This window comes from Nyctibius grandis, chromosome W (assembly GCF_013368605.1).
Source record: "Nyctibius grandis isolate bNycGra1 chromosome W, bNycGra1.pri, whole genome shotgun sequence".
Lineage (NCBI taxonomy): Eukaryota > Metazoa > Chordata > Aves > Nyctibiiformes > Nyctibiidae > Nyctibius > Nyctibius grandis.
This window is the reverse complement of record NC_090694.1, coordinates 8265469-8290869: the sequence shown is the minus strand read 5'-3', so window position 1 is coordinate 8290869 and position 25401 is coordinate 8265469. Positions and strand designations below refer to the sequence as shown.

At 45.2% G+C, this 25401-nt stretch overlaps 1 pseudogene; it reads left to right on the top strand.

Moving 5' to 3' along the window:
- The window catches only part of LOC137675661 (tetratricopeptide repeat protein 33-like), a 34095-nt pseudogene extending 11664 nt beyond the window's left edge, over positions 1-22431 (top strand).
- The last annotated feature ends 2970 nt before the right edge of the window (positions 22432-25401 follow it).

Genomic DNA, 25401 nt, shown 5'->3' with positions numbered 1-25401 from the left:
GTTCTGGGCCCCTCAGTTCAAGAAGGACAGGGAACTGCTAGAGAGAGTCCAGCGCAGAGCCATGAAGATGATTAAGGGGGTGGAACATCTCCCTTATGAGGAGAGGCTGAGGGAGCTGGGTCTCTTTAGCTTGGAGAAGAGGAGACTGAGGGGTGACCTCATTAATGTTTATAAATATGTGAAGGGCAAGAGTCATGAGGATGGAGCCAGGCTCTTCTCAGTGACATCCCTTGACAGGACAAGGGGCAATGGGTGCAAGCTGGAACACAGGAGGTTCCGCATAAATATGAGGAAAAACTTCTTTACGGTGAGGGTAACTGAACACTGGAACAGGCTGCCCAGAGAGGTTGTGGAGTCTCCTTCTCTGGAGACATTCAAAACCTGCCTGGACGCGTTCCTGTGTGATATGATCTAGGTAATCCTGCTCCGGCAGGGGGATTGGACTAGATGATCTTTCAAGGTCCCTTCCAATCCCTAACATTCTGTGATTCTGTGAAAATTGCCTACTATATTTCAAGTCCTTTCTCCAAAACATGAAAGCACCAGAGCCTTTGATTAAAATAGTTTTATAAACTTAAGAACTGCAAAGCATTAAGTGTTCACCTCATTCTTGAAGGCAGAATTATTTTTGCTGACAGGGATTTTCAGTGAGAAAATTTTTATTGAAAAGAAGAAATAATCTGGACAGAAATCTTTTACAGAAAAGTTCAGCCCAACAGTTTAAAGTTAAAATAGATGAAGACATTTACTATTCAGATTAAACCATATAAACTATTAAACTAAAGTGAAAATATCTGAAAGAATTGGATTTTTTTTTAAAGAAGAGAAATGTAATGAGGAGTCTTTGAATATACTAAATTTCATAATGAGTGTCCCTAAATATACTAAAGGTTTCTGTAAAAATTAGTTATTTGTATTCACTGTGTGTAGTGCAAGAAATAAGACTTAAATTGCAATAAAATGTTGGATGCTGGAAAAAATTCCATACATAATGATCATTAAACACCGAAAAAGCTTACTTACAGATGTATATATGTCTGTCTTTGCTGATGGACATCCTTTAAAAAAGGACAGATAGTGTCTGTCAGATGTAACATAAAGGCCTAATACAAGCCTTAGGAGTAAACATGACCTGCATAACCTCTTAGAATGCTCCCTTACCTTTTTTAGAGGGTCACTGTATAGTGACAATTACTAGGTCCATGTGTTATAAAAACATGTTATATAAAGTGTAGTCTGATCGAAACTGCCTTTCACATTTAAAGGCTCTGTAAAGCAGCAGAAGAGATTCTGCTCATGGGACAAATGAAAGAGGATGATTGCTTGCTACAGAATACCCTATAGTGAGACAAAATGTAAAATATTTTAAAAATACAAATTCTTCAAATATTGTAACTTGATGTCCTGGTTTGGACTAGGACAGAGTTTTCAGTTAAGTTTCTTTTAAGTGACTGCACTTTCTGAACTTCACTACACCGGCTTGTTGCCGTGGAAACTAGGGTCCCTGTTGGGTCTCTTTGTTCCACAAACGACTGTAAAAGTGTCGCACCTGCAGGGAGGGGCGGACAGGACAGGTGACCCAAACCTGACCAACGGGGTATTCCATCCCGCCCACGTGATATACTCAGTTAAAAGCTGAGGGACCACAAGGGTCGTGCTCTCTTCCCCTATACTCTTTTTATTGTTATTGTTTATTAAAATTGTTTTAACTTTCCAACCCATAAGTCTCTCTCCCTTTTTTCCTTTTCCCTTCTGGGGAAGGAAAGGGTTAATAGAGAGGGTCTGTCGTCTGCTTAACCGCCTGCCCAGCCTTAAACGGTGACACTTAGCAAGTGAGAATGTCTTGCAGTAGATTTTTATAGTACTCTTCCCCATGGAAGAAAAAGCAAATATATGAATACATACTGATTTAAAATCCTGTAGTCCTTACATGCAGGGTCTCTGAGACCATAGCTGCCCATTAAAATAAGGCTAGAACTATCAAGGTTATCTAGTGCCACCACATCTTCCTGTAATTCCAGACAGGCAGTTGGAGTAAGAGAAGGAGCTTTACATCTCAGCAGGAAAATTTAAAAGTAGCACTGTTATTTTCTTTTCTTTTGTCTTAATAGAAATTAGTGACTATGGAAGCAGTTACAGTGGCAACATGACATTTTATGTGTGTCCTGGTTTGGCCTAAACCAGGCCGATTTTCCTTTCAGTGATTTTTGCTTTCAGCTAAGTCTCCTCTAAGTAACTGCATGTTTGCAGACAGTGTCTGCCTCCAAGACTGATAACGCCCGAAGTTTGTAGTTATCGCTGAGGCACCGGTAGGGATGTTGTGCAGTAAGGCTCTTGCTGTACTTATTCTTAGAGAAACCAAGGTCACTGATGAATTCCTCACTGCTTACAAGTGAAAAGCCGAAGGGGGGGGTCGCAGCTGCAGGGGGGAGCAGACAGGGCAGGTGACCCAAAATTGACCAACGAGGGTATTCCATTCCACACACGTCATTCTCGGTATAAAGGGGGGGGATCACGAGGGTCGCGCCCTTTTTTTCTGCTATGGCCGGTGTCCAAGGAGGACTCCGTCTGTTTTCCTGCTGCCCCCGATCCCGATCCGTGCATCCCTGAATCCAGCTCTCGACCGTTGCTAGGCCCAGCCTGGGCCTTCCCGGAGCCTGCCCTGCAGTGCCGGTGGTGACGTGGCTGACTTCAGGGGAGCTCAATCTTGGTTTTGTATATATATTTGTATATATTTGATTATTTCTATTATTATTATTTTTTTTTTTTTTCATTATTATAGTTTATTAAAACTGTTTTAACTTTCCAACCCGGAAGCCTCTCTCCCTTTTCCCTTTCCCTTTCCCTCTGGGGGGAGGGGGGGGGATAACAGAGGGCATCTGCCACAGGTTTAATAACTGGCCCAGCTTTAAACCGTGACAGATTTATTGGCGCCCAACGTGGGGCTCGAAAGAAGCTCCGACAGGTTGCTCTGATAAGTCGAATCCCAGCTCCAGTGGGAGGAGACCCGGAGAGCTCAGCTGAGAGAGTATCGGAGTTCTTCCTTTGAGATTTACGAGGGGTTGGAAATTAAAACAGATAGCGAAGATGGTAATGTCATTTTTGATCGCTGTGCTATCTCGTCTCTTTATTAAGCCTTTTACAGAGTTAAGTGTAATAATACCTTACTTGCCGTTGTTTGTTAGTGTTTATGTGCAGTTTATCATTGCTGGGTACTGGTCAACATGCATTGTTTTGTTATGGCGTTTCGTACGGATTTATGTCGTGATAAACTGGGTTGTTACTGCTCTGACCTCGGTAGCAGAGATTTTATCTGCGCACTCTGGGAGTCCTTTAGCTGATTCTGTTAATGATTATACTTCCAATTTTACTTTGGGAAATAGTACCTTCTCCTTTTCTGCCAAGGTGATTCCACTAGATTTTGCGAAATTAGGATGGTGCTGTCTAGGTGGCATGGTTTTATTTTCGTTTGTCCTGAATGTGTTTCTGGTGTGGTATGTGATTAGATGTCAGTGCAGCAACAGCGGTAGGTATCATGCTGCCCCTGTAACCAGGAGAAAACACAGAAAGAAATCAGCTAGTAAAGTGAAGGATGATGACTCAGAGCCTTCTAAGGCAGAGCCAGCACAGGACCCAGGTGAGGGCCCTTCTCAGGCAGAGTCAGGGCCTGACACAGAGGGGGGTTTCCTTGATCGTCTTTTTAAAGCAGACCCATTACACAAGAAGGACAAGAAAGGTCCTTCTAAAGCAGAACAATCACAGGAGGACTCGGACTCGGAAGTAGAAATAACCTACCACTCCTTATCCCTGAAAGAACTGCGAAATATAAGAAAAGATTTTAGTCGTTATGACGGTGAGCCAATTATTACCTGGTTGCTCCGATGCTGGGATAATGGGGCAGATAGCATAGAATTGGATGGTAGAGAAGCCAGACAGTTGGGATCCCTGTCCAGAGATGGTGGTATTGATAAGATGCTTCCAAGAAGGTCGAACACTATCAGCCTCTGGAGGCGACTCTTGTCAGCTGTAAAGAGCAGGTATCCCTATAAAGATGATGTTATGAGCCACCTAAGCAAATGGACCACTATAGAAAAAGGTATTAACTACCTTAGAGAACTGGCTGTGCAAGAGATCATTTATAAACACCCTCAGGACATTGTAGATCCTGTAAATCCTGATGAAGTGGAATGCAACCGATCCATGTTCCGGAAGGTTGTGAAGAGTGCTCCACCAACACATACCCATACATTGTCAATATTAGTCTGGGGAGAAGATGCTATGGCACGACCTAGTGTGGGCGAAATGGCTAACTATATGCGACAGTATGAAGATAGTATTTCTTCCCCACTGCAGGCCCGTGTCTCGGCTGTGGAAAAACTGACTAAGGAAAACAAGGACTCATTTAAACAACTGTCAGACAAACTGTCCAGGATCGAGAATAAACTTGACTCTCTACCTACACAGGCCCGTGTTGCAGCCTTTAGGAGGCAACGCCCTCCTACTGGACCAGCTCAAAGGAAACGGGACACGTCACGAGGTATCCTGTGGTTTATCCTGCGTGATTATGGGGAGGACATGAACAGATGGCATGGACAACCTACCAGTACCCTACAGGCGCGAGTACGTGAGTTGCAAGCTAACAGAAATACCAGTGAGAATTTTCCTAGGAGGATGGCTGCTCCAGTTACCAATGAGCAGGACCCCAGTCAGGGTAGATGGGCCTCAAATCCTTTTTTTCCAAGAGTGAATAGGGGAAATGAAGGTCCAGTCCCCGTGAGCTGCACGAATCCAGTCTTTAATTAGAGGGGCCCTGCCTCCAGCCAGGAGGAGGAGAGGGACAACCGAGTTTATTGGACTGTGTGGATTCGATGGCCTGGCACATTAGAACCACAAAAGTATCGAGCCCTGGTAGACACTGGTGCACAGTGCACCCTCATGCCATCGAATCATAAAGGGACAGAATCTGTCAGTATCTCGGGAATAACAGGGGGATCTCAAGAGTTATCTGTATTGGAGGCCGAAGTGAGCCTAACTGAAAATGAATGGAAAAAGCACCCCATTGTGACTGGTCCAGATGCTCCGTGCATCCTTGGCATAGACTACCTTAAGAAAGGGTATTTTAAGGACCCAAAAGGATATAGATGGGCCTTTGGTGTAGCAGCTGTAGAGACTGAGGACATTAAACAGCTGTCTACCTTGCCTGGCCTCTCAGAGGATCCTTCTGTTGTGGGGTTGCTGAAGGTTGAAGAACAACAGGTGCCAATTGCTACTGCCACGGTGCACCGACGACAATATCGCACCAATCGAGACTCCCTGATCCCCATTCATAAACTGATTAGACAATTAGAAAATCAAGGAGTGATTAGCAAGACTCGCTCACCCTTTAATAGTCCTATATGGCCAGTGCAAAAGTCTAATGGAGAATGGAGATTAACTGTGGACTATCGTGGCCTAAATGAAGTTACACCACCTCTGAGTGCTGCTGTGCCAGACATGCTAGAACTTCAATACGAACTGGAGTCAAAGGCAGCCAAGTGGTACGCCACTATAGACATTGCTAATGCATTTTTCTCTATTCCCTTGGCACTAAAGTGCAGGCCACAGTTTGCTTTTACCTGGAGAGGTATCCAGTACACCTGGAATCGACTGCCCCAGGGGTGGAAACACAGTCCTACTATTTGCCATGGACTGATCCAGACTGCACTAGAAAAGGGTGGAGCTCCAGAACATTTGCAATATATTGATGACATCATTGTGTGGGGTGATACAGCAGCAGAAGTTTTTGACAAAGGGGAGAAAATCATCCAAATTCTCCTGCAAGCTGGTTTTGCCATAAAAAGAGGCAAGGTCAAGGGGCCTGCCCGGGAGATCCAGTTTTTAGGGATTAAATGGCAAGATGGGCGTCGCCAGATCCCGATAGAGGTGATCAACAAAATAACAGCTATGTCCCCACCAACTAACAAAAAGGAAACACAAGCCTTCTTAGGCGTTGTGGGTTTCTGGAGAATGCATATTCCAGATTACAGCCAGATTGTACGCCCTCTTTATCAGGTGACCAGAAAGAAAAATGATTTTCAGTGGGGTCCTGAACAACAACAGGCTTTTGAACAGATTAAACAAGAAATTGTGCATGCAGTAGCCCTTGGGCCAGTCCGTATGGGACAAGATGTTAAAAATGTGCTCTACACCGCAGCTGGGGACAATGGTCCTACCTGGAGCCTCTGGCAGAAAGTGCCAGGGGAGACTCGAGGTCGACCCCTAGGATTTTGGAGTCGAGGATACAAGGGCTCTGAGGCCAATTACACCCCAACTGAAAAAGAGATACTGGCAGCATATGAAGGAGTTAGAGCTGCCTCAGAGGTAATTGGTACTGAAGCACAGCTTCTCCTGGCACCCCGATTACCAGTACTAGGCTGGATGTTCAAGGGTAAGGTTCCTACTACTCATCATGCAACTGATGCTACATGGAGTAAATGGATTGCATTAATTACACAGAGGGCTCGAATAGGAAACCCTAATCGCCCAGGAATCTTAGAAGTGATTATGGACTGGCCAGAAGGCAAAGACTTCGGAATGCCACCAGAAAAGGAGGTGACACGTGCTGAAGAAGCCCCACCATATAATGAACTACCAGAGGATGAGAAGCAGTATGTCCTGTTCACCGATGGATCCTGCCGTCTTGTAGGAAAGCATCGGAAGTGGAAAGCTGCTGTATGGAGTCCCATACGACGAATCACAGAAGCCACAGAAGGACAAGGTGAATCAAGTCAATTCGCAGAGGTAAAAGCCATCCAGCTGGCTTTAGACATTGCTGAACGAGAAAAGTGGCCAAGGCTGTATCTTTATACTGACTCATGGATGGTGGCAAATGCCTTGTGGGGGTGGTTAAAACAGTGGAAGCAAAGCAACTGGCAGCGTAAAGGTAAACCTATTTGGGCTGTTGAACTGTGGCAAGATATTGCTGCTCGGCTAGAGAAACTAGTCGTGAAGGTACGTCATGTAGATGCTCACGTACCTAAAAGTCGGGCAACTGAGGAACATCAAAACAACCAACAAGCAGATCAGGCTGCTAAAGTGTTCCAAATAAATTTGGACTGGGAACATAAAGGTGAACTATTTTTAGCTCGGTGGGCTCATGACACTTCAGGTCATCAAGGGAGAGACGCAACATACAGATGGGCTCGTGACCGAGGGGTGGACTTAACTATGGACTCTATTGCACAGGTTATCCATGATTGTGAAACATGCGCCGCAATTAAGCAAGCCAAACGGTTAAAACCTTTGTGGTATGGGGGACGGTGGTTGAAATATAAATATGGGGAGGCCTGGCAAATTGACTACATCACACTCCCTCAAACCCGCCAGGGTAAACGTTATGTGCTTACCATGGTGGAGGCGACCACCGGATGGCTGGAAACATACTCTGTGCCCCATGCCACTGCCCGGAACACTATTCTGGGCCTTGAAAAGCAAATTTTGTGGCGACATGGCACACCAGAGAGAATTGAGTCGGACAATGGTACTCATTTCAAAAACAGTCTCATAGATAACTGGGCCAAAGAGCATGGCATCGAATGGGTATATCACATCCCCTATCATGCACCAGCATCTGGGAAAGTTGAACGATATAATGGGCTGTTAAAAACTACCCTGAAAGCAATGGGGGGTGGAACCTTTAAAAACTGGGATAAGCATTTGGCACAAGCTACCTGGCTAGTCAACACCAGAGGATCTATCAACCGAGCTGGCCCTGCTCAGTCAGACCTTTTACATACAGTAGAAGGGGATAAAGTCCCTGTGGTGCATGAAAGGAATCTGTTGGGAAAAACTGTCTGGGTTCTTCCTGCTACGGGCAAAGGTAAACCCATTCATGGGATTGCTTTTGCTCAAGGACCTGGATGTACTTGGTGGGTGATGCTGCAGGATGGTGGAGTCCGATGTGTCCCTGAAGGTGATCTGATCTTGGGTGAGAATACTTAATTCTGAACTGCATGATGTTAATTGCTGCATAATACTAACAGTGTTCATAAGTGTCTTTCAGGTTGAAGCAGTGGTGATGAGACCGGAGCTAGCTGCAGGTGGCGTCCAGTAACCTCCTCGAGACTGACATCTTTAACCTGCAACCCGTGGGCACGAACTGTGACAAAGCTCATATCATCTCTCCTACCCTGGGAGACTCCTAGCCAGATGGAAACCCACAATCCTGAACTAAATGAACTTGATGAACTTTTTTCTTCTGTATAGAGATGAATCATAAACTAATGTTATCTGTATATATTTTAAAATGAAAAGTTAGTGGTGATCTGAGTATGACGTGAATGGTATGGAATAAGGGGTGGAATGTCCTGGTTTGGCCTAAACCAGGCCGATTTTCCTTTCAGTGATTTTTGCTTTCAGCTAAGTCTCCTCTAAGTAACTGCATGTTTGCAGACAGTGTCTGCCTCCAAGACTGATAACGCCCGAAGTTTGTAGTTATCGCTGAGGCACCGGTAGGGATGTTGTGCAGTAAGGCTCTTGCTGTACTTATTCTTAGAGAAACCAAGGTCACTGATGAATTCCTCACTGCTTACAAGTGAAAAGCCGAAGGGGGGGGTCGCAGCTGCAGGGGGGAGCAGACAGGGCAGGTGACCCAAAATTGACCAACGAGGGTATTCCATTCCACACACGTCATTCTCGGTATAAAGGGGGGGGATCACGAGGGTCGCGCCCTTTTTTTCTGCTATGGCCGGTGTCCAAGGAGGACTCCGTCTGTTTTCCTGCTGCCCCCGATCCCGATCCGTGCATCCCTGAATCCAGCTCTCGACCGTTGCTAGGCCCAGCCTGGGCCTTCCCGGAGCCTGCCCTGCAGTGCCGGTGGTGACGTGGCTGACTTCAGGGGAGCTCAATCTTGGTTTTGTATATATATTTGTATATATTTGATTATTTCTATTATTATTATTTTTTTTTTTTTTCATTATTATAGTTTATTAAAACTGTTTTAACTTTCCAACCCGGAAGCCTCTCTCCCTTTTCCCTTTCCCTTTCCCTCTGGGGGGAGGGGGGGGGGATAACAGAGGGCATCTGCCACAGGTTTAATAACTGGCCCAGCTTTAAACCGTGACAATGTGGATAACAATTCTGTGTTTTTCAGTATTATATTTCTGCTTTAAAACTAATCCCTCTGATCTTTTGCACCACTTAATTTTTTTATTATTATCATTTATTTAAAATAATGTCACATGCAAAATCTTTTTCTAATAGATTTACAAAGATCACAGAATCACAGAATCAACCAGGTTGGAAGAGACCTCAGGGATCATCGCGTCCAACCACTGCCCTTACACCACCATGTCAACTAGACCATGGTACTAAGTGCCATGTCCAGTCTTTTCTTAAACACATCCAGAGATGGTGACTCCACCACCTCCCTGGGCAGGCCATTCCAATGTTTAATGACCCTTTCTGTAAAGAAATTCTTCCTGATGTCCAACCTGAACCTCCCCTGGCAAAGCTTGAGGCTGTGCCCTCTTGTCCTATCGCTAGTTGCCTGGGAGAAGAGGCCAACTCCCACTCCACTACAACCTCCCTTCAGGTAGTTGTAGACTGCAATAAGGTCACCTCTGAGCCTCCTCTTCTCCAGGCTAAACAACCCCAGCTCCCTCAGCCGTTCCTCATAGGTCAGACCCTCCAGACCCTTCACCAGCTTGGTCGCCCTCCTCTGGACTCGCTCCAACACCTCAACATCTTTCTTGAAGTGCGGGGCCCAGAACTGAACACAGTACTCAAGATGCAGCCTCACCAGTGCTGAGTACAGAGGGACGATCACTTCCCTAGACCGGCTGGCTACACTATTCCTAATAGAGGCCAGGATGCCATTGGCCTTCTTGGCCACCTGGGCACACTACTGGCTCATGTTTAGCCGTCTGTCGATCAGCACCCCCATGTCTCTTTCCACCGGGCCGCTTTCTAACCACTCTTCCCCCAGCCTGTAGCGCTGCATGGGGTTGTTGTGGCCAAAGTGTAAGACCCGGCACTTGTTCTTGTTGAACCTCATGCCGTTGGACTCAGCCCATCTATCTAACCTGTCCAGATCCCTCTGTAGGGCCTTCCTACCCTCCAGCAGATCGACACTGCCACCCAGCTTGGTGTTATCTGCAAATTTACTGAGGGTGCACTCAATCCCTACGTCTAGATCATCTATAAAGATATTGAACAGCACCGGCCCCAGAACTGAGCCCTGGGGAACACCGCTAGTGACCGGCCGCCAGCTGGACTTTGCCCCATTCACCACCACTCTCTGGGCTCGGCCATCCAGCCAGTTTTTAATCCATTTAAGAGTCCACCCATCCAAGCCCCGGGCAGCCAGTTTGTCCAGGAGGATGCTGTGGGAGACAGTGTCGAATGCCTTACTGAAGTCTAGATAGACTACATCCACAGCCCTGCCCTCATCTACTAAGCGGGTCACTTTGTCATAGAAGGAGACCAGGTTGGTCAAGCAGGACCTGCCTTTCATGAATCCATGTTGGCTGGCCCCGATGCCCCGATTGTCCTGCATGTGCCGTGTAATGGCACTCAGGATGATCTGTTCCATCACCTTGCCTGGCACCGAGGTCAGGCTGACAGGTCTATAGTTCCCTGGATCGTCCTTCCGACCCTTCTTGTAGATGGGCGTTATGTTTGCCAATTTCCAGTCAGCTGGAACTTCTCCAGTTAACCAGGACTGCCGGTAGATAATAGAGAGTGGTTTGGCAAGTTCATCTGCCAGTTCCTTCATTACTCTGGGGTGAATCCCATCTGGGCCCATAGCCTTGTGGGTGTCCAACTGGCACAGCAGGTCACTAACCGTCTCCTCCTGGATTACGGGGGGTTCACACACCCCCCTGTCCCTAACTTCAGGCTCTGGGGGCCGAGTCTCCTGAGGACAACCAGTCCTGACATTAAAGACCGAGGCAAAGAAGGCATTGAGCACCTCTGCCTTTTCCTCATCCCCTGACACTACACTACCCTCCTCATTCAGCAAGTGGTGGAGGCTCTCCTTGACCCTCCTTTTGCTGTTAATGTATTTGTAAAAGCTTTTTTTGTTGTCTTTGACTGTAGCAGCCAAATCGAGCTCTAATTGAGCTTTGGCCCTTCTAATCTTCTCCCTACACGACCTGGCCACGTCCCTATAGACCTCCCAAGTTACCCGACCCTTCTTCCAGAGCAAGTAGGCTCTCTTTTTTTCCTTAAATTCTAGCCTAAGTTCCCTGTTTAACCAGGCCGGTCTTTCTCCCCGACGGCTTGCCTTCCTACAGACTGGGACAGCCTGCTCCTGAATATTTAACAATTCCCTTTTGAAGCATGTCCAGCCTTCCTGGACTCCTTTGCCCTCCAGGACCGATTCCCAAGGGACTCGGTCCACCAGCCTCTTAAACAGGCTAAAGTCTGCCCGCCGGAAATCTAAGGCAGAAGTTCTACTCTTGCCCCTCCTTACTTCCCCCACTATCGAAAACTCTAACATTTCATGGTCGCTACTCCCAAGACAGCCACCGACCCTCACATCTCCCACTAGTCCTTCTCTGTTCACAAACAACAGGTCAAGCAGGGCCCCTCCTCTAGTGGGCTCATTTACCACTTGCATGTGGAAGTTGTCCTCCACACATTCGAGGAACCTCCTAGATTGCTTCCTCTCTGCCATGTTGTATTTCCAGCAGACATCCGGCAAGTTGAAGTCGCCCACGAGTACAAGGGCCGGCGACCGGGCGGCTTCCGACAGCCGCTTGTAAAATGCCTCATCCGCCTGCTCATCCTGGTTGGGTGGTCTATAACAGACTCCCACCGTAATGTCCGCCCTGCCGACCTTCCCCCTGATCTTCACCCATAAACATTCAACCTTGTCATCCTCACCATCTTCCTCAATTGCAACACAGTCCAAGCACTCCCTAACATACAGCGCTACCCCACCGCCTCTCCTGCTTCGCCTGTCCCTCTTAAAGAGCTTATAGCCATCCATAGTTGCACTCCAGTCATGAGAGTCATCCCACCACGTTTCTGTGATGGCAACCACATCATAACCTTCCTGCTGTACAGTGGCTTCTAGCTCTTCCTGTTTGTTGCCCATACTGCATGCATTGGTGTAAACGCACTTCAGCTGGGCTAGCGGCCTTGCCCCTGACACAGGTCTGTCGCCACTAGGTTCATTTGTGGTTGCCCTGGTCTTATCCCCCTCCCCCATCGAACCTAGTTTAAAGACCTCTTGATCAGCCCTGCCAACTTCTGGGCCATAACCCTTTTCCCCTTCTGATTCAGCTGTTCCCCATCCGGCATAAGCAGGCCCGGTGTCATGAAAGCCGCCCCGTGGTCAACAAACCCAAAATCCCACCTACGGCACCAGTCTCTTAGCCACGTATTAATCTGTTGTACTTTCATAGTCTTTTCCCTATTTTCACCAAATAGCAAAGGAATTGAAGGGTATATCACCTATGCACCTACCCCCTTTACCAAACGCCCCAGGGCCCTGAAGTCCCTTTTGATTGCCCTGGGACTTCTCTCTTCAATCTCATGCCTACCCACCTGGAATACTAATAGTGGGTAGTAGTCAGAGGGCCTCACCAGTTCAGGAATCCTCCTGGCAACATCCCTTACCCGTGCCCCTGGGAGGCAGCAGACTTCCCTGTGAGTCGGGTCTGGCCTGCATATGGGGCCCTCCGTTCCCCTTAGCAGGTAGTCGCCTATAACAATTACTTTTCTTTTCTCCTTTTTGGAGCTGGTTGCAACCCTCTTACTTGGTTGCTTCTGTTTACGTAGCCCCGTAGAGGGTCTTTCACCTAGATTTGTATCTTCCTGACACTCAGGAAGACGCTCAGGCTCCAGCGCCTCATACCTATTCTGCAGGGGGACGCGGGGAGGGGAGGAAGGTCGGGATGGGATTTGCCTGCCACTCGGAGCAGGGACCTGCCTCCATTCCCCCCCATCCCCTAGGTCTCCTCCTGCTCCTTGTGGAGGAGGAAGAGGATCCTCCACTACCCGGGGAGCATTAGGCCCGTCCGTTTTCCCAAGGACAGGCAGGGAACAGTACTGCCCGCCATCCTCTTCCTGGGATGCTCTTGTACTCCTTAACCTTTCCACCTCCTCCTTGAGCTGGGCCACCAAGGAGATCAGGTCGTCGACCTGTTTGCACCTCACACAGGTGAGGTCTCCGTTACGCTCGAGTGCCAGGGCCAGGCTCTGGCACTCCCTGCAGCCTGCCACCTGTACCTCCGCATGCTTCCGCAGCAGGACCGTTTGGGTTGCCATGTCTTTTCTGGCACCCGCAAGGGACTTAGGGCTCCGCCGAGTGGAAACCATACCTGCCTGCCCGCCTACCCTGCTCGCCGCCCTGCCTGCGAGAACTGCTGCGCAAACTGCCACGCCCCTGGGGCTGTGCCCTCCCCCGCCCCGGGACACACACAGTCACTGCTGACTCCCCCTCTCCCCTCTGGGCAGGGACTAGTCCCTGTCCTCCCAGAGGCTCTTTATCACCCGATCACAGGGGGTGGTGCTACGCCCCCTCCTCTCCTGATTCATTGCCGGGAACTTCCGGGTCCAGGCGGGTCTCGGGCTGCTGCTCGGGGGGGCCCGGAGCACGGAAACCGCATGGAAACCGCCCGCCCGCCATGGCCCGATCTCTCCCCGTACCAACCTCAGCCGCTGCCGCGGCTGCCGCTGCCGCTACCGCCGCTGCCGTTGCCGACTGGCCGATGATTGTTTTATGCAGTATTGTATGAATCAAGACAGCTTCTCGGCTTATTAAATGTTGTCTTAGATTAATCTATATTTGATTACTGTGTTTAATATGCATGAATGTAACTATATAGACAGGTTTTAATTAGGAGGCCTCTTTCATGGACAGCTTAAAAGCAGATGGTGTTTGTTTATTTTTTTGTTTTCAACAGAAATACAAAAGAAGAGCATTTAGTGTTACTAGTAGCTTATCTATCCCTGGAGATTAAAAGCTAGCAAAGTTGAATAAAATGACATTGTTTTGCAAGAATTAAACTGCACTCCTCCTTCTGTTTCAAGTTCAGCATGCTCCTATACTTCAGAGCTGGCTGGGGACCAATAATAAAGTTTGTGTTTTTTTTTTCCTGGAGCTGAAAGGCTGCCTATTACAACAGCAGTAATACTGATAGCATAATCAGCATTTCTTAAATCTGATTTGTATCTCTTGTCTGCTGAGTTCATGTCATATGAAGTTCATATATTAATCTGTGCCGGCAGAAGGATGAATTGGCAGTTTCTGTCAATGCAGATGAAAAGTTGTGGTCTTTTTCAAATTAATTTGCATGCTTTGAATATTTATAAATTGCAATAGAATATGGCATTTGATGGTTGTTCATGTCTTTAAAGTCTTTATATGCAAGTTGCTAGAACTCTTCCCAAATATAATCCAAAATCCGTATCATCAATGATTTTCCACCCCACAGGAAGGCTTCTGTACATCATCATGCAAGAGTTTGGTCACTCAGGTGGCCACTTCCATAACTGACCATACAGTCATAAATGTGAAATACACACGTGCCTGTGTGCACATACACATAAGTCTGAGTAGATAAGGTTGGTCTTGACCTTTTCTCTGTTAATATAACTAGAAATCCCACATAGTTGTAATTTTTGGGATAGCATTTTTCTAGTATTGTAGCAATTTCTTCTTACTGCTGAATATCACATCTACTGGATTAGATGGTCATGTTTTTTTATGTTTAACAATTTTTGTTGAGTATTTGTATTTGCAGAACTTTTCCCAACTGAGCTGAAAGACAGTATCAGTTATACTTAAATAATTGTATTAATACTACATGGTTTATAAGATTATAGGAGTTCTTTCTTAGAGCACCTCTCCAAGTTGGTAGTTTATTTGTGTGCTTTTGCCTAAACTGGTGTGCTTGCAACCACAAAGCTGTTACAGAAACTGCTTATTATGGGGCTAGGATTAATGTATTATTGTTGTCCGAAAAGAGGATTCGAGCCCGGTGTGCAATTAACCAATCTCACACGCTCAGGAGAGATATTGTATTTATTCTGCGCAGGGTGCAGGGTGGAATTGATACCAGACGGTTCAAGTTAGCAACAGTTTAGCAAGAGTAGGCCTCAGAGTGGGCTCTAAAGGCCTGCTCTGTGATAAGGGACATAACTCTTTTTCCTTTTTTTACTTGCTATTTGATCTGTGTGTGAGCTGTCCTGGGGGCTGAGAAATTCTTTGCCTGTGAGCTGTCCTAGGGGTTGAGAAATTCTTTAATTCTTTATCTTATCAGCCTGATGTGTAAATTAACTGCCTAAGCATATCTCAATAGAACAAGTTGCAGAACATTAAGGTTATACAAAACCCATCGAGAACTGGTCTTGCGGTTTGAGCAAGATGTTATCACGCCTGTGCAAGAAGAAAAGGTGAGAAGTACACAGCGAGGAAGACATACGGCCTTCATCCCTGAGACCCCAGCCCACGACCACCAGGAGGAACTCATTATAATAAAGACTGCCTTCTCAGGGAAAGTCATGAATATGTATAGGCATCCTTGAAATGATGAATATGTAATACTTTGGTACATAAATACAAGCTGAATTACCGCGAAGGTGCGCACGATTTTGGTGGGACTACCCCCCGTGCTGCCCAGCGCTGAATAAACATACCTACTTTACAACCTTGCCGGTTGTGGAGTCTGTTTTCCGCACGTCATTTTGACGAGCCAGGCAGGAGAACCCCTGCTCGGCTGCGGGATCGACTGAGGAAGCGGACGCCGCTAGGCGCGCCCCGAGCCCTTTTCTCGGAAGGGGCCTCCGATTCCAACCGCTCACCACGGGAGCAGACAAGAATCTCCTGAAGCCGCGGATAAATGGTATGTTTAACAGGGGACCGGTCGGGAAGCCAGTAAGTCGTTGGGGACTCCCACGCGTGGCCGGGGCTGCTGGTAAACCGCGCAGAGACGTCTGGCGTACAGTGTAGTTCCCCGTATGGGAGGAGGGTACCCGATTGGGGGATTCGCTGACCGATAGAGCGGCCGCTAGCGATCTTGAGGGTAGATCGAGTGAATCCGAGGTTATCGCTGCATCCTGATATCGGGAGCCAGGACGGACCTGCTAATGACTGTATAAGAAGCAGGAGAAGGGTAAGCGAGCCTCTCACAATTGTGATATGAATATTTGCAGCTGCTGGAGGGATAATAACCGGAGCGATTGCTGTATACCTTATTTACAAGTCCCGGGTATTTTACATCAAGTGTCTTTTATGCAAAGAATCTTTTATGTTAAGAGTGTTTTATATTAAGAGTATTTAATTGTGCGTGTGTGTTTCTGAGAGTATTTTATGTTAAGAGTATTTGACTCTGTGTGTGTGTGTGTGTTTCTGAGACACAGCGCCGCTGTAAACTGAGTGAGAGTCCTGATTCGTAGCGCCGGAAATGTTTGCAGAAATTTGTATATGTGAGTTAAGTTGCTGTGGTGCTTGGTCAATTTCTTTAATATCAGAGTTCTGACTAATCTCTTGAAGAAGCCTATTTAACTCCCACAGGATGGTTAATAACTTTGGGCTGGGAACAACATCCGCAAGAACGCCTGCCCAAATCTAGATACCCAGGGGCAATACCTTGTTTTGTGTGTGGGACTGTGGTACTTAATAGACAAGGTGGATGACATTTGGTGTGGATCCTTTTAAGTTGTAAGACCTGTAAAAAGGTGGTACTGTGTGTTTGGGAGATGAAGGGCTGAGTGAATCATGGTTTTTTTCACCCTCCGAAGCCATCCGGAGTGGCAGAGGGACTGTGGAATGATCCCACCACAGGACCCTATGGTACTCGCCCTTGAGCGAGAAAATAATAGAGCGAGAAAATAATAGAGTCTAAAGGTAAACTGAGGCGGTGTTGTTCGGCATGTAGTATTGGACAAAGGTACACTAGAATAAATACTTGCCAAGCACCGGAACAAGATCTAACTGATTTGTTTAAGCCTCCTCCTCGATCACAGGAACAGGATGAGGACTCGGACGGACACCCCACTCCCCCAGACAGCCCCGTATCCTCCCGCACCAGGAGGAAACCTGCTCCAACAGCTTTACAAGCACCCCTTTGAGAGGCAGTAGGATCTGATGGTGGGACAATGCTAATAAAGGTACCTTTTTCTACTACTGATTTAGAGGCATGGAAAAGGGTTGCCAAAGATTACAGGAACGATCCAATAAGTGTAACCAAACATTTCCAGTTTATTGTGAAACAGCATAACCCTGATTGGAATGACATACAATTGTTATTAGATTACATGACTGAAACGGAGAAGCAGTTAATCATAAAAACTGCAGGAGATTTAGCTGAGTATCACTATGAAATCACAGGAAGAGATATAAAGGAATACCTCCCCCTTCGAGATCCGAACTGGCAACCCAATAGATCTGCACACACGTGGAAAGGTTAAAGACATATCAGGAGTGGATCTCGAAGGGAATGGAGAGCGCCATTCCTAAAACCATAAATTGGTCAGCATTATATGCAATCAAACAAGGTCCCTCCGAGTCACCATCCGAATTCCTGGATCGATTAAGGGACGTAATGCACCACAATACACCGCTGGATCCTGATTCAGAGGTAGGAATACAACAACTGGTATTGCTGTTCTGGGGAATCTACCCTAGCGGATCCCCTGGTCACGATAAAGCTAGGGAAGATTCGAAACCCTCCCCAACAGAACCCCCGATTATAATAAAGTTGGGGAATGAGAAAATACAATTTTAGTAAATACAGGAGCTACCTATTCAGTGTTAAATACATGTAGGAGTAATTTTCCATGATCGTAGTGTGTCAGTTGTTGGTGCCACAGGGCAGGAAGAAACTGGACCGTTTTTCCAGCCTTTAAAATTTGGAATTGGGAAAAGGGTGTTAACCCATCAATTTCTCTACATACCAGATTGCCCCATGCCGCTGTTAGGAAGAGATATGCTAAGTAAATTGAATGCACAAATTACTTTTACAAAAGGAAAAATCCAAAACCATATTCCTGAAAACAAAGCTCTGGATACCCAAGTTTTATATTACAGAAGGAAGACGAGTTACAGGAGATACCAGAAGATGCTGTGACCCCTCTCGTATGGGCTTCAGGAACACCGGGAAGATCCCGAACGGCAGGACCGGTAACCATCCAGTCAAAACCAGATGCCGGACCGGTAAGATGAAAGGAATTCAAACAAGAGTCTTAGAGCATTTCTCGGGATGGCCGGATGGTGTTGCCTGTGGATAATGAATTTTGGACTCATTGCCAAACCCTTATATGAAGCTGTACAAGGGAAAGGAAACCTCCTTGTTTGCACTCATAGGTGCATTTACAAAATTAAAACAGACTTTAATGAGCGCTCCAGCTCTGGGCCTCCCGAACTTAGAAAAACCATTTGAACTATTTGTACATGAAAGACTGCATATTACCCTAAGAGTGTTGACTCAGAAACTAGGATCATAGAGAAGACCTGTGGGATACCTTTTAAAACGACTAGGCAATGTCAATAAGAGATGGCCAACATGCCTCCGAGCAGTGGCAGCTACAACACTGCTGATCCAAGAGGCCCAAAAATTGTCCCTTGGGCAAAAGCTAACTGTGTTTGTGCCCCATGCAGTTACAACTGTTCCAGAACAAAAAGGAGGACACTAGCTGTCACTGAGCCGGATGCTGAAATATCAAACCATCCTTCTGGAACAAGATGATGTGGAGCTGAAAGTAACCAGCATCCTGAATCCAGCAACCTTTCTGACTACGGATCCTGGTAGGACAAAATTAACACATAATTGCTTACAGACGGTGGAACAGACATACTCCAACAAAGCTGACTTGAAAGACATGCCAATGGACAACGCAGACTGGGACTTGTTTATGGATGGTAGTAGCTTTATGCGGGATGGAACACGGGAAACAGGATACACAGTGGTAACCACTGAGGAAATAATTGAAGCTAAGGCTCTACCATCTAACACATCAGCTCAGAAGGCAGAACTCATAACCCTTCTGGGAGCATTAGAATTATCGAAAGACAAAACTGTTAATATATGGACAGATTCAAAATTTACCTTTGGAGTAATCCATGCTCATGGAACCATTTGGAACCGTGGCAAATGGGTATCGGTATCTTTTAATAATGATAAATACTTTTTCAGGCTGGCCGGAAGCTTTCCCCTGTCGCACCAACAAGACAAGAGAAGTAACAAAATATTGCTTAAGAAAATAATACTGAGATTTGGGGTACCTATGGAACTATCTTCAAATAGGGACCCACACTTTGTAGCGGAAGCTGCTCAAAATTTGGCTAAAGTATTAGAGATAAAATGGAATCTCCATACCCCATGGAGACCTCATTCAAATGGAAAAATAGAAAGAATGAATCAAAATCTAAAAAGACAAATGAATAAAATCAGATTAAATAACCAGGTGCTTTACCCTTAGCTTTGCTACAAATACACATTCAACCTAGGACTAAGGAAAAGGTTAATCCTTTAAAATTATTTATGATAAACCCTATCAAATGACAGAAACAGGAGTTTCCCATGATCTCAGGATCAACAATATCTAAAAGAATGTGTTATCTCTCTAGGAAAGATTTTATCCTCTCCCCACAGGTACATCACTGTGAGTGCATCAATACCAACCTGGAGAAAACACCATCTGAGACAACAATTAGAATCGAATAAGTATTTTGAAAAGGTCTCAATGATATAGTAAAAGAATTTACTAACTTTATAGAAAAGGGGGGATTGATAAGGGACATAACTCGTTTTCCTTTTTTTACTTGCTATTTGATCTGTGTGTGAGCTGTCCTAGGGGTTGAGAAATTCTTTAATTCTTTATCTTATCAGCCTGATGTGTAAATTAACTGCCTAAGCATATCTCAATAGAATAAGTTGCAGAACATTAAGGTTATACAAAACCCATCGAGAACTGGTCTTGCGGTTTGAGCCAAGATGTTATCACGCCTGTGCAAGAAGAAAAGGTGAGAAGTACACAGCGAGGAAGACATACGGCCTTTATCCCTGAGACCCCGGCCCACGACCACCAGGAGGAACTCATTATAATAAAGACTGCCTTCTCAGGGAAAGTCATGAATATGTATAGGTGTCCTTGAAATGATGAATATGTAATACTTTGGTACATAAATACAAGCTGAATTACCGCGAAGGTGCGCACGACTTTGGTGGGACTACCCCCCTGTGCTGCCCAGCGCTGAATAAACATACCTACTTTACAACCTTGCCGGTTGTGGAGTCTGTTTTCCGCACGTCATCTGTCTTACCTTTATACAGAACAAACTTTCTTGTCAATAATTTTCCTTTTAGCTAGAATAATAATAGTTTCTGAAGTAAACTACATGTTTTGTAGATAGAGTTTGTTTATGGGATTGATAACAAGGTTCTAGTAAACAAACATTCATGCTGTTTACGCTTAGTCTTAGAAAAACAAAGGTCTCTGCTAATTATATAAGGCCAAAAGACAAAACAAAACTGTAAACAACAACTTTGTGATGTCTAAATTAACTTGATTCATAAACTCTTGTGTCAGAGGAGAGATAAGTCCAAAACGGTATCTTCTTCTTGGGAACACATGTACTTGTAAACAAGAAGGCCTCAACCACGCTTGCGCACAAGCACGATTTAAGGGGGATTGGGACCACCAGTGACCCCCAGAGACCACCCAAGACCCCTTCCCCAATTTAGTACGCATGCGTAAAGACATTATGTAATGCATTATATAACGTGTTATGCATAAGTTTTTTTTAAATGGGTGAGTTTTTTTCTTGGAATTGTGTATATAAGGAGCAAGCTTTTGTTCTTAGGTGTGCATGCTAGGAGGAGAGATCCCCCATGCACCCAGCTGTAATAAACCAATGTCGGCTTTCTAAACTATAATTTGGTTTGGAGAGTTTTCTTGGTTACTCTTTTTCGGTAACAGAATTATCCACAAATCAAGCACACCTATTGCAAATCCCAGTACTGTTTTTATACACTAAAAATTACATGAAGCCATCCTTCTATTTACATTGTACACTTTTCATTGGTTAATATATCTAATTACAATTAACATAAATGCTTAATTTTAAAACTAATACTTCTGTCAAGGTTGATTTACATTTGACAATGGTCATTCTTCTCCATTAACCAGACCATACATCAAAGCCCTTCTGCTTCGGGATACTACTTTTTTCTTTTTCTTCTGGCCAGCCTTCCCGTCTTCCTAGATGTAGATAAGGTGGTTGCTTTTCTTCAGGCTAGCTTCCCTAGATGTAGATAAGGACGATGTCTTCTTTCTTCAAGACCGAGCTAGTTATGTCCTGACAGAATGTATCCTACATACATTTTTAAGCAATTAAGTACAGGTGCACTAAGTAAATGTTCTACCACAAATATGAGTTTCACTACATCATCCTAGCAGGCTATATCCTACATACATTTTAAACAACTAGTAAGTACAAGCACACTATATCATTATTAGGTCTGTATATTAAATGACTATATGCTAATTTAAAAGAAGCAGTATTAGTGATACTTTAAATCCCAGTCATCCCTTTTCTATATTTCTTTAAACCATGTCTGTCTGCTTTTGCCTTCCCGTATGTCTGATGATAGGAGAAAAGTGGGATAGAAAACCATCAAAACAAAAATTATTTTGTCTTTTACCCTTCTAATTACAATATTATTTTTGACATGTGGACTCTTATTTGTGCCTTTGTAGCCAGGTACCCGATTTGTTCATGCATTCTTGGTACTTTCAGACACTTGTATGCACAGTTGTTTGGGGGTAATGCTGCTATTGAATTTACAGCTGAGGGAGGATTGTTCAACTAAAGACAGATTGGAGTAAAATCATTTTGTCTTTGCTTGAATGATGTACATAATTTTTTTTTCTGTTAGTTTCTGTGATGAAATATGTAAGCTTTAAAGTTTCCAATCCTTGTTTTTTCCCTATTCTATTTCTAGGCAATCCAAAGTTTCCAGGTGTCCTTACACATCTTTCCAATGAACCCTGAAGTGTGGAAAGAGGACCTATCCTGGGCAAGAAAACTACATGAACAGCAGAAGGCAACAAAGACTGAGGCAGTGCAAGCACTGGCAAAATAAAAAGCTTGCACAAGAATCAATTCCAGAATACGACTTTGAAAGTGATGAAATTGTGGCAGTCTGTGCTGTCATCGCAGAGAAGGAGAAAGCTCATTCAGCAGTTAAAACGGTAGTGATTGTTTCTGCTTCAGACACAGTAGACACAGTTACTGAGAAGGAGAAAGCTCATTCAGCAGTTAAAACGGTAGTGATTGTTTCTGCTTCAGACACAGTAGACACAGTTACTGAGAAGGAGAAAGCTCATTCAGCAGTTAAAACGGTAGTGATTGTTTCTGCTTCAGACACAGTAGACACAGTTACTGAGAAGGAGAATTGCTCTACAACTCCTGATGAAACCCTTTTTATCAGAGCCTGATAGGGCAGACTTATGGGATGTGATACAAAAATCGGAAATCTCCAAACCCCCTTGCTTTCTAACTTTCCTCACTGAAGTGGGAAGCTAGGTGCAGCTGGGTAAAGAGCCTGAAAGAAAACTCAATAACACTAGAGTGTTATTAAGCAGGCATTCTTTATTGCAGCACTGGGCAGCACTGGGGATTATCCACCATGAGTGCTTCCCCGATTTGGCAGATTTTCAGAGACTGTATACCATAAAGTCATACATAGTCATAGGATTTCCAAGAACTCATTTACATAGCCATGAGATATGCAACTGTCTGCATGCAGTCATCTTCCCTGGTGGGCGTTGGGGGGGGTGTGTCTGGTGTCTTCAGATGACGGTTTGTAGTCTTCCTCACTGTATCTTACATAAACTCAGTCCTGGAATCACATAGGCCATGTCCTATGAGGCAGCAGTTGCAACTCCCTTATCTCTATGTTCCCGTGCATCCACCCATCCCAAGGCCCAGCCATCTGAAGTGAGAACATCCCCAGCCTCCTTATCTTACAGCCATTACTGCTCTCCAAATTGCAAAGGCTTTCCTTTGTTTAGTTAAGCACCCAGGATAGTTGAGTAATTAAGGTATTTACAATGCCCTCCTTGTTCTTGGGGCCTCAACCTTTTCATTCCCCCCTTTACTTGTTACTTGTAAATTCTTTTACAAAGGTTCCAAGTTTTCATATTTCATTATCTTAGGTAGGGTCCAAATTTTCATAGCTAATTTCTTCAACTTATACCATAAAAGGCAATTGAAAGCTGTTAGTACAATGACAAACACTAACAATATCAGGAGTGGGTGAATTAGGTGAACCAAAACTGGGAGTGAAGGGTATTACTATATTAAAGCAAAAGCAAAACCACAATATAATCATTAACAGTCTCGAGTCAACTTTATGGATGTGGATCCCGTGGTTTGGAATTTCCATGGTCCTTCAGGTGCTTTCTTGATTCTCGAGTAGTGGATCCAGGCAGCGTGCTTCTCAAGCTTGACCGCCATGTAGGTCGTGAGCAGAACTTGAAAAGGGCCTCTCCATTTCTCTTCGAGAGGGTTACCTGAAATATTTTTAACATAAACCCAATCCCCAGGTTTAAACAAATGCACTGGTGAGTCTAAATCACATGCTCTAGCAGAGATTACCAATTTATTTACTTCTTGTAATTGTTTTCCTAGTGCAATTAAATATTGTTGCAAAGTAATTTCTCCCACTTAGGTAAGGTCCTGCCCTTGATATCTAGTTTGAAATGGCCTCCCGTATAAGATTTCGAAAGGACTCAACTTTTCCTTGGTTCTTGGTTTGGTTCGAAGTCTTAACAACGCAATAGGGAGGGCTTGATCCCATCTTAGATTGGTTTCCTGTCAAATCTTACCCAACTGCAATTTAATTAAATGATTGTCCTGGTTTGGCCTAAACCAGGCCAGTTTTCCTTTCAGTGATTTTACTTTCAGCTAAGTCTCTTCTAAGTAACTGCACTTTCTGAAACTAACTGCATGTTTTGCAGACAGTGTCTGCTTCTAGGACTGATAATGCTCAAAGTTTGTAGTTATCACTGAGGCACCGGTAGTGTGCAGCGGTAGTGTACAGCTCTTGCTGTACTTATTCTTAGAGAAACCAAGGTCACTGCTAAATTCCTCACTGCTTACAAGTGAAGAGCCGAAGGGGGGTCGCACCTGCAGGGAGGAGTGGACAGGGCAGGTGACCCAAAATTGACCAACGAAGGTATTCCATCCCATACACATCATTCTCAGTATAAAGTGGGGGGATCACGAGGGTCTCGGCCCCTGCCCCTTCCCTTGCTTCTTCTGCTGTGTTTGGGTGCTTCTGCTGCTTCGGGCTTCTTCTGCAGCTTGAGCCTTTGGCCAGTGTCCAAGAAGGACTCTGTCTGTTTTCCTGCTGCCCCCGATCCCGATCCGTGCATCCCTGAATCCAGTTCTCGACTGTCACTGGGCCCAGCCTGGGCCTTCCCGGAGCCTGCCCTGCAGTGCCGGTGGTGACGTGGCCGACATCGGGGGAGCTCGATCTTGGTTTTGTATATATTTGATTATTCCAATATTATTATTATACTCTTTTTCATTATTATAGTTTATTAAAACTGTTTTAACTTTCCAACCCATAAGTCTCTCTCCCTTTTCCCTTTCCCTTCCGGTGGGGGGGGGAGGGTTAATAGAGAGCATCTGCCACAGGTTTAATAGCCGGCCCAGCTTTAAACCGTGACAGATTGATTGGCGCCCAACGTGGGGCTCCAGAGAAGCTCCAACAGGTTGCTCTGATAAGTCAAATCCCAGCTGTGGCGGGAGGAGACCCGGAAAGATCAGCTGAGAGAGTATCAGATTTCTTCCTTTGAGATTTACAAGGGGTTGGAAATTAAAACAGATAGCGAAGATGGTAATGTTATTTTTGAACGCTGTGTTATCTCATCTCTTTATAGAGCTTTTTACAGAGTTAAGTGTAATAATACCTTACTTGCCATATGCAGCATATTATTGCTTGCTTCTTATGAATGTTTACATGTGGTTTAACAGTGGGAGCTGCCCGAAAGGTGTCGTTTGGCTATGGGGTTTGATACTGATTTATGCCGTGATAAACTGGGCAGTTACTATTCCGATCTCTTATCTCTATGACACAATGATGGGCAGCTTTAATCGCGAATCAGTAGCAGCGACTTCATCTGCACGCTCCAGGCGTCCTTTAGCTGATTCTGTTAATGACTGCCCTTTCAATTTTACTTCGGGAAATAGTACCTTCTCCTTTTCTGCCAAGCTGATTCCACTAGATTTTGCGAAATTAGGATGGCGCTGTCTAGGTGGCATGTTTTTATTTTCGGTTGTCCTGAATGTGTTTCTGATGTGGGATAAGATTAAATATCGGTGCAGGGACAGGTGTAGGTGTTATGCAGCCACCTCAGCTCCTACAGCATGTGCTGCCGCTACAGCTACTAAATCCACTC